Raw genomic sequence first — 12,000 nt, 5'->3', positions numbered from 1 at the left:
CTGGCGATTGATTGTATTGCTGACAAAGTTTGTGAGATTTTATTGCAGTATACCAGTGATTACTGTCTAAGAATAATCGAGTAGATTATATATTGAGTGTCAGTCACCTTAAGGTAAGCATACTTTCCTTTTATTTATCTGACACCATGATTGAAAAACCTGCACGTGACCTTTTGACAGGGTCATGATGGTCACGGGTGAAAGTGAATGACAATGGATGTGGGTCTTGTGGAGACGAACAATTGGCTAAGTGTGCTAAAAATAATTGTTGCTGAGAGAATGCTCAAGAAGATGTGATCCAGTCAATGAGAGGTTGTGGTGCAATAGCAAGAAGGGTGGTGGTTCAATAAATCATAGTGAGAAAGAAAGAAATAAAGGTGAAATAGTGAAGCAGTAAAAAGGAGGAAATGTTGGTTGTACTAGTTTGAGCAGCAGCTTGTTGGGCAGGATATGCAAAAATAGGTCTGCTAAGGAGAGGTCTCCATAGGGCATTACCATGGACCACCACCCATGATGGGTAGTGTACAATGGTCACACATTTTCACAAACTCACCTCAACACCGGTTATATCAAACACGTTTTCCATCCTAATAGTCTCAGCACGAGAACAAATTGGTTCAAACAGTGCTTGTGGGGATGCGGAACCCTGACTTAACGCCAAAGGACACCGTGAATGCAAGGATGCCAACAATACAAAAACGTCTATTGGCACACGTAAAAAGATGCAAAGATAGAAATCATAATAGAAGTTGAGAGAAGATGTCAAAAAACGTGTAGAGAAAAAGAAAACGAAGGGAAAAGAGAGAAGAAAACCAGAAAAGACGCACAGCAAATGTGTGTTTACAGTTCCTGCACATCATATCATTCAGATAACGAGTGGATTCACCATTCGCAAGAAAGGATTAATTCAGATAGGAAAAAATTCTAACCCCCCCAACTCCAAAAAAAAGGCCCGGTTTGAATTTCATGGCCTGGAACGATGCTGGCACGTCCGAAACATCCATGAGACAGACGAGACGTGCCAATTCCCATTATTTATTTATTTCGATTTACGTGCCCAAGTTAAAGCAATGGTCGCCTTGGGAAACCAGCAATGCTGGGATTGCAAGCCATGGAAAGCCACATGGTAAAGGTAGGGGCATTTAAGAGCAAACTGGAAATTAAACCAGCTGTGCCATTGTGAAGGCACAGAGAAAAAAAGTAAATAAAAATACATTAAAAAAAAAAGAAAATAAGTGAATTATGATAAGGTGAATATGTAATTGAATATGTTGATAAAACACCCGAATTGCTATGAATAGTATCAATGTCTGTTTCTGTAAAGTTGAGATTCACAGGCTTGGGTTGTTGCAGTGTGCCTGTAGGTCTGTGTGTGCGTGGGGTTCCTGACATGGATACAGCTCGATACATAGTGTTACCCTGGCGCACACTCACTCCATCTGCCTGTCCTGGCCGCCTCTGCCCAGCAACTCCCACTGGCGAGATGCCTCAGTGAAGTGAAAATGATTTTATTTCCGCAATGAAGCTCTCGCATCTCCCTAATGCCTCAATTTGGCTGCTTTTGCCACGGGTGAAAACACGTCTCCAAATATTGAATCTTTCCAACGTGATGCATATAGCTGAACTGACCTTTTGCTGATTGCACCTTAATTTGATAACTTTACATCAAATTTCATTTCAAAAATGTAAAAAATCAATACATGTGTAAACAGACCAGGCAAGCACCATTACTTACCTGGCTTTTGGCAGAAGCAATAGCACATGCTTGTGCCCTTTGGCAGCTTCATTTAGTGTTGAGGGTGGAAGAGACAGAGATGGAGTGGGGGAGTGGGGGGGGGGGAGAGAGGGTGGAAGATGGAGAGACAGACAAATTTAAGGTATTTTGCAAAGAGATACGAGGAACTGGAACATGGAAGACACCACTTCACTCATTATACCTATACCTTAAGAACAACCTACCAGCACCATTCATTCACTCATTCTCTCTTTCTTTGTTTCTCTTTCTCTCTCTCTCTCTCTCTCTCTCTCTCTCTCTCTCTCTCTCTCTCTCTCTCTCTCTCTCTCTCTCTCTCTCTCTCTCTCTCTCTCTCTCTCTCTCTCTCTCTCTCTCTCTTATATCAATGGACAGAGCAACTGCATATCGTCATTGGGATTTGAAATTGGTATCCCAGAATTGTGAGCTATGCACTACTCAGATGCTAAGCCAAGCAGTCTATATAGTTGGTTCAAATACCAGTTTTAAAAGATGTCAGATTTCAAAGAAAGCTCGAGATCCTTAAATGTTAAGGATCTAAATGGAGATCCACCATCCCAAATACATCTGTGGAAAGCCAGAAAGTATCTCACGATATCCGGTACATCCATTAACCCTCCTCCCACCCCTTCTCCCAACCAAAGCTGATTTCAATTTACATCACGACACAAATCATGGCATATGCAGCTGCTTAACCAAGGGGAATAATGTATTAGCTGAGCAACTCAAAAATGTGTACCAGCGAAGTGCACCCGCTAAAACCCCATTACCAAGGTACTAAAATATATCGATTGTATGATTTCATCATTTTGTTGTTTGTTTATTTAGCTGCATTTTAACAACACGATTATTTATGGATGGGAAGCATAACCATGCTGTGCAAATGCTTTGAGGTTCCTATTAAATGCCGCCAACTGAGTTTGCATAACATATAAATTTATAAGACTTTTTAAAATCGAATTTTGTTTGTACACATAAAATGAAAAGTTCAAAATCATATAGTCAACCTGGCCCAAACATTTTGAGAATGTAGGTACCACCCTTGTTTGAAAATTTCCAGATGGTTAGAAATTTGGTTTAATCTGCGGTTTACTTCCGAGAGCAAGCTTTGCCCTTCCATATCACTCTTTCATGAGCCTCGATCTACAAAGTGCAGGCAGGTCGTTGGTCTCTGTATTTTACGGTCTGTTCTCCAACATTGTTCCCTCTGCTCTCTCTCTCTCTCTCTGTCTTCGGACCCACCACAGAAACTCCAGGATGCACATGTTCTTCCGGTAACACTTTCCTGGTGAAGCCTGACTGCACACCTTAACTCCTTGATCTTCACTTCTCCTATCTGTGGAACCTATTTCCAGTAGCTGGTTTTTTTCCACACTTTTCCCGCTAGGGCTTCAAGCAGGCAGTGCACCGCCACCTTGTGTTCATGGTTGGCAACCCCCATCGTGTCCCATTATATTTATTACCCCCATTAGTCCTTTGGAAACTCAATCCACTTACTTGCTGGTTTCAGTGTTTGTTCTCTCGCTCTCTCGCTCTCTCGCTCTCTCGCTCTCTCGCTCTCTCGCTCTCTCGCTCTCTCGCTCTCTCGCTCTCTCGCTCTCTCGCTCTCTCTCTCTCTCTCACGTTGCTCTTCCATGAGCCTCTCCCTTGTAGAGATAAATAATTCTGCACAAAGGCTGCCAGAATAGCTTCGAAGCATGCACACTCACATTTGAGCGGTGTCACCTGGGTTCAAATCTCAACCTACTTCTAAACTGTCATCCTGGTGTTTCGCATGCAGGGCCATTCATCAATGTGTGCACAATCTGTGTGAAGGATGGTAAGCCGGAGAACTCATCTGCCAGCACCAGTCATTCCTGCGTGTTAAAGATACCTCATTTTCTTTCATGAAGAGTAGATGAGTTATCACTGGCATCATAAACAAATGATAAATTCCGACGTCTTACACTTGAACATCACTCCTGGCCATCTTGGTCTTAAAAGATTTGAGTGAAAAACGTTAATCGGCCAATCGTGCAAGACAGTGGGAATAATTTGTCATAAAAGTAGTAGTGGTAATATTAGTAGTGATCTTTAATTTTCAGCCACTAGTGATGAACCCATCCTTATAGACAGGTCAGGTCAGGTATGGGAGCAAGTGCTGGAGCAGCGCATCGCTGCGTCCACTTTCTGCCGGTACTCCAGGGGCCTCCGTCTGGCCATCCCCCAGGCAGATGGCTGGCCCATCCCCATGTCCTTGAGATGCTGATCAACCTGCTGCAACCACGAGGCACGTGGTCAGCCCATTGGCCTCCTCCACTCACGAGACTCCCTCACTGAGAGAATCTGGTGAGCAGGATCAGCGTCAGGAAAATGAGTCACATGTTCATACAGCCGCAGCTGATGCTCAAGGACTATACAGATATCAAATCCCATCTGAGTCTCTCAGCAAATGTTCAGTGGACACAAAGTCTGACTAGTGATTGCCAAGGATTCTCCGAAGAGACCTTGGTACTGAAGGAGTTAAGTCTCCATCTCAGATCTTGATAACTGTCCCAGTCTTACATTCGTAGAGCAAGATTGGAAGCACCAAGGACTTAAAGACTCAGAGTGTCGGCCTCCTGCAAAGGTACTGACAGCACTACACCCCATGATCCAATGAATCCACGACTCCCCAGGCCCAACCCAGACGTCCATTGACTTCTGGCTCACAACATGCGGAGACATGAATATCACTGCCAAGGTAAGTGAATCTCTCAGTAACCTCAAGAGTACAACCACCACTTTTCAACTCATTCGCACCAGCGAATCAGAAGTACATATAAGTCAAACAAACACACAAACACACATGCAAACAAAGAAACACACAAGCAAACTCTTCTCAAATTATATATATATATATATATATATATATATATATATATATATATATATATATATATATATATATTTTTTTTTTGTACGATAATGGTGTGATAAGGTTTCTTATGTTTTACCACAACTTTGAGTGTTTGGGCAACCTATATAATGGTTAACCACAATTTTACAATCATCATTACTGCAGCTATCTGTAGCTCAGAAAGGATTGAACTAATCTCAATTAAAATTTTCAGCATTAATTATTCTCCATAACCGAAAATGAGAAAAGAAAACTAAATAATATACTTGGATTAGCGAAATTAAGGTCTTAGGTTTGACTGCATATCATCTGATGCCCATGGCTTTGCCGTCACAAGTACAAAAACAATCAAGCTTTTATGTGTACAGGTGTCAAGGTTCATGAAAAACAACGATGAAAACAAAGTGTACTTGCCACAAACCAGCAGAATTGTTTTCATTTGAACCACAAAGACTTGAGATTAGAGGCATTTTAATTCCTTGGACTTGCAACATATGTAGATGAGACCAGGCAGGGCAGTCAGGTGACCTCCTAGCACCTTAAACGGCATGATATTGTGAGGAAGAGCTCGGTAGGTCTTCCTCACAATATCATCGTAACATGGTAGTTATCCTGAGTCGTTATCCCTAATACTGCTGCTTTCATCTGGATTTGCATCCACAACCACTGGAATACCTATGCCCTCGTCAGTGCCCTCACCACTAGGCAATGGAGCTGCAGTCGTGGAAGGAAGTGATTGAAGTACGAAGCTCGCTGAAGCTTGATCGTTTGGCTGTGGACGGCATGGCATGAGGCATAAATTGTACATCTGGGATTGCACTGTGACAAAAAAAAGAGCATAAAAATCGAGCAAGTGATGGGTTAGACACAGGCAGGTAGTGTGAGCATGAATAAGTATGAGATACGATACAACACACAGTTAAGTGCTAACGAACGTGGAAGTTTCGGACAACATGGCATCAAATTTGCTATTGAACTCCACAGTGACGAAAAGCATAACGCCCTGAAAAAGTTTTCACTCTCAGAGCAGAAAATAAAGAGATCCATTGGGGAAATAGTCCTGAATTGTAAAAGTTTTTGCTTTTGAAAAGTACATATGAAACTAGAACGCACTCGGTGGACCGCATACCTCTCCCTGGCTGAACAGTTTACATTTTTTATCCCACTGAGAGTCCAGATCTGGATCCAGACCTTAACCAAAATCTAATCGGCTTGTTCTCGTCACCTACCCAACTTATCCAACGAGGTTTTATCATAATCCGGCCACAACTTTTTGAGACATCGTGCTCACACGTAAACAGACAGACAAACAAACAGGGGTAAATTTATATCCTCCGTCCATCTTCGGCGGCGGAGGTTAAAATTCGTGAAGCTTTTCGACAAGTCCATTTAACAGCTTGACATGCAAATAAAGGTGATGTGGATCTCTCTCTATCTCCATCTCAGTTTCACTCTCACTCGTCATCAAAAGACTGCGTGCGACCTTTAAAGTCCACCAGCTTGTGCTATCGGACAGGCCGCCAGTGTTAACATCCATCCAACAGACAGTGCATCCTGTGATGCAACACCATGCCTGTGAAGCACAGCTCTGACAGTTAATAATCGGGTGGGGATTCAAACCCAGACTAAACAGTTGAAAAGCTAATTCACTACATTTGCACTATCCTGCCTTATAAAGTATTATGGGGTGAAATGCCATTTCAGCAGAATAGCAATTCAAGAACAAATTGATAGAGTGTTGTCAAAAATGCACGTCATCTTCCCTTGTTGTCCAATCTAAAAGTAAGGTCACCTAAATGAGCCATCAGCCCGATGACCCAAAATTAAGAATGGGAAGGACGTGTTTTGGACCATGATCTTTCGACGCAAAAGACAGGGCTTTGGAGTACGTTGAATATTTCATGTGACCGGTGTCTGCACCACATGCCTACATAGCATGAGCTTGCCTCCAATGGCTCTTTTCATTACTGCAACAAAGCCGCAAACAGCTTCCACTCAAATTCTCCAATTTCTGGCGAGTTTATGTAATGATGTCCCATGCTTTGCTTATAAAGCTGTGTGAGAGCTCTGTTCAGCTATTTCACATTGATCTGAGAAGAGGGATTAGTCTGCTTTGCAAGAGGCACCATCGTGGGTCCTTTTTCAACACAGTGGATGCATTGGATCACCCGAGCTTTATCTCGAAGAGTTTACGAACCGACACCAAAGTACAGTTCCGAGACTGTTACAGACACTTGCGACGTATTGTGCTGAGTAACAAATGTGTTCAAGAGGGCCAAATCAGAGGAAGATTAGACAATGGAGTAGACAAACACATTTGCTCCAAAACACTGCTTGCTGGACAGTGCGGGCGTGAGTTTCAGGAGTAAGTCATCTGTGTGTAAGCTCGTAGCCAAGGTAGAGAATAAAACACTCTGTGTGCATTGGTGCCTGAAGTGTAATGGATGAGGACTTGACTGATAGAAGAAGCTCGTGTGATCCATCGAATCACATTCCACTGGATTTGTAAAAGTGGGAAAGACTTCTGTGTGACAGAAACTTCATGAAATTTTGCACATTAAGGAGGCTGATCCATTCTTTGGGCCAGGCTGCTGGAACATTTATAGGCAACATGGCTGGAGTCTCATTCATCCCTTTACAAAGCTGCCTGACATTTCCATAGCTTAGTATTCTTGACAGGCCAGGATTACTCCATAAGACAGGTCCCCTCCCCACCCCCTTTCATGCAAAGACAAGTCTATCATCCATGCAGAACATAATCTGTGAAACAAGCTCACACAACAGTTGGCAGGCCTTTCCTAGAAAGCTTGATTTCCTGATCTTCTTTATACTGCATCATGCAACTGCAGAGGAATTTGAAATAAATCCATTTTGGAAGATATCCATATCTACTACTCCTCTCATGTTGTCGCATCCTTCCTAAACTGACATTTAATATATTTTGCAGGCAGGTGGGGAAATAATAAGAATTCAAGGTTAAAATTGAAGAAAAAAAAAAAAAGGAGAAATCATTGTAAACAATGGCGTGTGATTTGCAGGGCAATCACAGCAAACTTACAATGAGTTCCACTTCAGGTGCAAGCACATCAAATAGGGCACTGCAAATGCTCATCAAAAGGTCTGATTGCAATGCCAGGGGCTGCATCCCCACAGAGCCAGATTATTATGATTTCAGGATGAGGGGCTCCATCGAGCCAGGTAATTATTTGATGCCAGAACCAGAGTCCGGCTAAGAATGTTGAAGTTATTCTTTGCACTGGAGATTCCATAGTATAGAAGCGGGAGATGGAATAGATATTCGACAGTTTTCTCATCGATCGTTGGAGTGCAGAGATTTCAAGTTTTGCATCAAAGTAAATAAGGGGCAGCACTAGCAGGATTGCCTCGACCTAAAGATAAGCAGACTCGCCTCAAAGCTGTTTACCCTGGGTTTGAATCACGACCCAGCTATAAACTGTCATCTCGGTGCTTCACAGGCAGGGCGATTCATCATTGTGTGTGCTGTCCCTCGTATGGACATTTAACGGGAATCCCGTCTGTTGGCATGAGTTGGTGTACATCGAAGATCCCACGGTGTTCTTTGTGAAGAGTAGGCAAGCTATCGCTGGCACCATGAACAAATTCTAAATCCCTGCCCTAACCTAAAGAGAGCACTGCATCAGTCGCACAATCACAGCCTCAGCCAATGATGCTATTTGCAGCCTTGAGCTGGATACAAAAGAAGAAGTCCTATATGCCAGCATCCATGATCCATGGTGTCTTTGGCAAGGTATCGGTGGCACCAGCACCCTGAACACTGAGTAGGCGAGGTATCGTCAGCACCCTGAGCAAAGTTCAAATTTCTGCCAAAATTACCTTCAGTTGAATGTCAGGTCATTATTCTTATTCGTGAGGTGGGAATAATTGGGACCATTAAAGTAGTCGTCATAGTAGTAGTAGTAGTAGTACTACTGTTTCTATTACTACTACCTTAATTGTGGACAAAATCTATCTCTTTGCACACCATGCTCTACACAGAGCGTCGTTTCTGGTTAGGGGTTAGGAGTTACAATCCTGTACGGGTCACCACTCTGACACAGGCCACGAAATTGAGGGTGCCGGCGATAGCTCGCCTATTCTTCGCGAAGGACACCATGGAATCTTTAACATCCACCAAATGCTAGCAGACTGGACTCCCTGTTTTACGTCTATCCGAAGAACGGCACACACATTGGGACCAGGATGACAGTTTATAGCAGGCTCGACAGCTCAAAGGTGAGTGTGCATACGTCCTACCAGGCACCAGACAAAGTCCCTGGCCAAATTGCATATTCACTGTATGGGTCATGCATGGACAATTCCACATCATTAGAGTCCTTTGTTGTCTATAATAAACACAAAACATCCATTAAGTGCAACTCTATTGATCTCCAGTGGTGATCTTAAATAAAACTGATAAAAGGGGACCTTGAAAGGGGTCTCAGGTAGTGTTCCACTTTAAGCTAAGCTTGTTAAGAGTAGCTGAATAATGCAATAGTTGGAATGGTTCTCGGATTTTAAACAGCCTGGATACCTGTATCTGGTTACAAAAGCTGTCTGACACTGCAGTGCCCGATGCAACATAATAATAGTAATAATAATAATCGCATCTGTGTCTAAAGGAAGAGGTTAAATTTGGCATTTTTAATACGAGAAGCACCCGCTCCCTACGGCAGTGCCGGATTAAGCCTCGGCTGGCCCTAAGGCACATTTTGAAATTTTAGAGAATGGCCTGAAAAATTTAAATTCGATCTCGGGCTCATGGACATGGACCCCAGACAAAAGATGAACTGATTCAAGAACAAAATATTTAATACAAAAGGGAAAAAATTATGGTGAAAAGAATTTTTGGCCCCTATTTTTGGCTGACCCTAAGGCACATGCCTTGTCTGCCTAATGGTTAATCCAGCACTGCCCTACGGGAGCCGTCAAGGGGGTCATGTTATTATATTTATGCCTATTTTACTCCAAGGCGTCCCAGGATTACATACCCCAAAAATGGTTGCGATTGATTCAGCCGTTTTTGCAGTACCTGGGAACAGACAGACGGTGAATTATAGTAAGAAGATGAGATGAAATGAAATAGGCAAAGCCTTAAAATGAATGAAACCCATAAGAATTACCCTTGAGATTAGAATTACCCTTTAAAGTTATCCTTTCGAATTATGCTTTAGAATCCATTAGAACCCACTAGAATTACCTTTTAGAACCCTTTAGAATTATAGTGGGGTGGCTTAGCTCCAAAAAACAGGTCGATTGTGCACTTTCCCTAAAAAGCATGAAACTTGGCACATGGTTAGAGTAACACCATACAATGATTTTTAGTCCAGGGGCCACCGGAAATTGCACCCCGTATGGCGGCCATCTTGGATTTCAAAATGGCCACCACTGTGGACCTGTTTTGTTTAGTATCTCCTAAACTAGTACAGATATCGAGACAGTTATAATGCCTATAACTACATTTTAGGGCTCTAGGAATGCAATGGTGACATTAAATGTTTGAAAATTGTGGCTGCCATCTTGAAATCCCACCATCCACAGCTATTTGGCTCCAAAGGTCTATGCTCACATTTCAGAGACAAATAAATTTTTGATGCTTTAAAATATCGATCAGACTATGAAACTGGTAGTACCTATGCATCTACTCATTTCAGGGACATCATCCATTGTTATGGTGACTGCACAAGTGATTAACCCTACATAGGCCCGTTCATCTGCAACTGGAGATGGCAAAGCGCATCAAACTTGTGGATCCATCTAAGCCAGATGCTGAAATGGGTCGAGTTACTCAGTGGGAACTCTGCATTCTTTGTCAACAGAACACCACTGAAAAGGTTCAGTTTCCCAGTCAACGAAAAGGTGAACAAGGTGAAGCAACACTCGCAGGGTACAAAACATTGGCTGATAATCTCCTCGAGTTTAATAACCTCGGTCTGCTGTCTTGAAGGATAAACATTGACACATTGGACGAAGGTCATGGTGTCGAGGCAGCTTTCATTGCTCTTAATGCACGTTGGCATAGGTCGTGCAGGCTTACGTACAACAATACGAAACTGGAACGTGCAAGGAAGCGTTCTAAAGATATACCGGCTGATGATGCAGGTGAAGGTACATCTTGTGTTTCTAAGCGCACTCGGTCAAGTTCTGCATCATCAATTTCTCAAGATCTCTGCTTTTTCTGTGGGTGGTCATCTGGAAAAGAGAAACTTCATGAGGTTTCTACTTTCAAAACAGACAAACGTGTTCGAGAGTGTGCTGCACTTCTCGAAGACGATGACTTGCTGAGACGTCTCAGTGGCGGAGATATGGTTGCTGTTGAAGCAAAATGCCATGCAAAGTGCTTAGCCTCTCTCTATTATCATGCATCCATGGTCCAAACGGAGCAAGAAGGCACCGAGAATCTCGATAACATTCTCTGTTGCATAACATTTGCAGAACTTGTGACATATATTGAGGAAACCCGTTTGGAGGATGCCACCATTGCTCCTGTATTTAAGCTAGCTGATCTATCAAACCTGTATTCCTCCAGGCTGGACCAACTAGGAATCAAGCAGGAAAACCGCATAAAATCTACAAGGCTCAAGCAGCGAATTCTTGCCCATTTTCCTGACATGAGAGCAACTAAAAAGGGCAGAGACATTTTGCTAATGTTTGATGAGGACATTGGACATGCCTTAGCAAAGGTGTGTCAACAGGACAGTGACAGTGATGCAGTGCACCTTGCACGGGCGGCTCAGATAGTCCGTGGGCATATGTTTGATAAATCCAAGCCATTTGATGGTTCATTTAGTGCAACATGTCATGAGGAATCTGTGCCTAGTTCACTTATATCATTAGTCAACATGATACTGGAGGGTCCGAGCATTAAGGACCAGGTGTACCAACCTTCTAAACCAGCTGAACTAAGCTTGGCACAGCTTCTTAAGTTCAATGTAGTCAAGCATGCCCGAAAGCAAAATGACAAACCCACTAATTTGAGACACAGTCTGGAACGGGAAACCCCACTGGCAATTTATATTGGGTTGAAACTACATGGAGAAACCAGGAAGAGAGAATTGGTGGAGAAGCTCTCCCAGCTTGATATCAGCATCACGTATGATAGTCATTCAGATTTTTGCTGATATGGGAAATAGTGTGTGCCTACTCTACAGATTTGAACAGGTTGTATGTCCACCAAACCTGAAGCAGAACTTGTTTACTACATCCGCTGTTGACAATATCGATGTTAACCCAAGTTCTACAACAGCTAAAGACTCTTTCCATGGAACCGGCATCTCATTATTCCAGCACCCAAGAAAACCTGATAACGGCACTGATCGTGGTCGAATCATTGTTGGTGGTGCAGCTGGCA

General features: G+C 42.9%; 1 pseudogene; it reads left to right on the top strand.

The window, feature by feature from the left end:
* Nucleotides 1-10,146: 10,146 nt before the first annotated feature.
* LOC147026188 (uncharacterized) lies at nt 10,147-11,770 on the top strand (annotated as a pseudogene).
* Nucleotides 11,771-12,000: the final 230 nt, after the last annotated feature.

Source organism: Eptatretus burgeri, chromosome 5, assembly GCF_056783735.1.
Source record: "Eptatretus burgeri isolate ZD-2024b chromosome 5, Ebu_testis_v1, whole genome shotgun sequence".
NCBI lineage: Eukaryota > Metazoa > Chordata > Myxini > Myxiniformes > Myxinidae > Eptatretus > Eptatretus burgeri.
The sequence above is the reverse complement of the archived record's forward strand: the minus strand, read 5'-3'. Positions and strand labels throughout refer to the sequence as shown.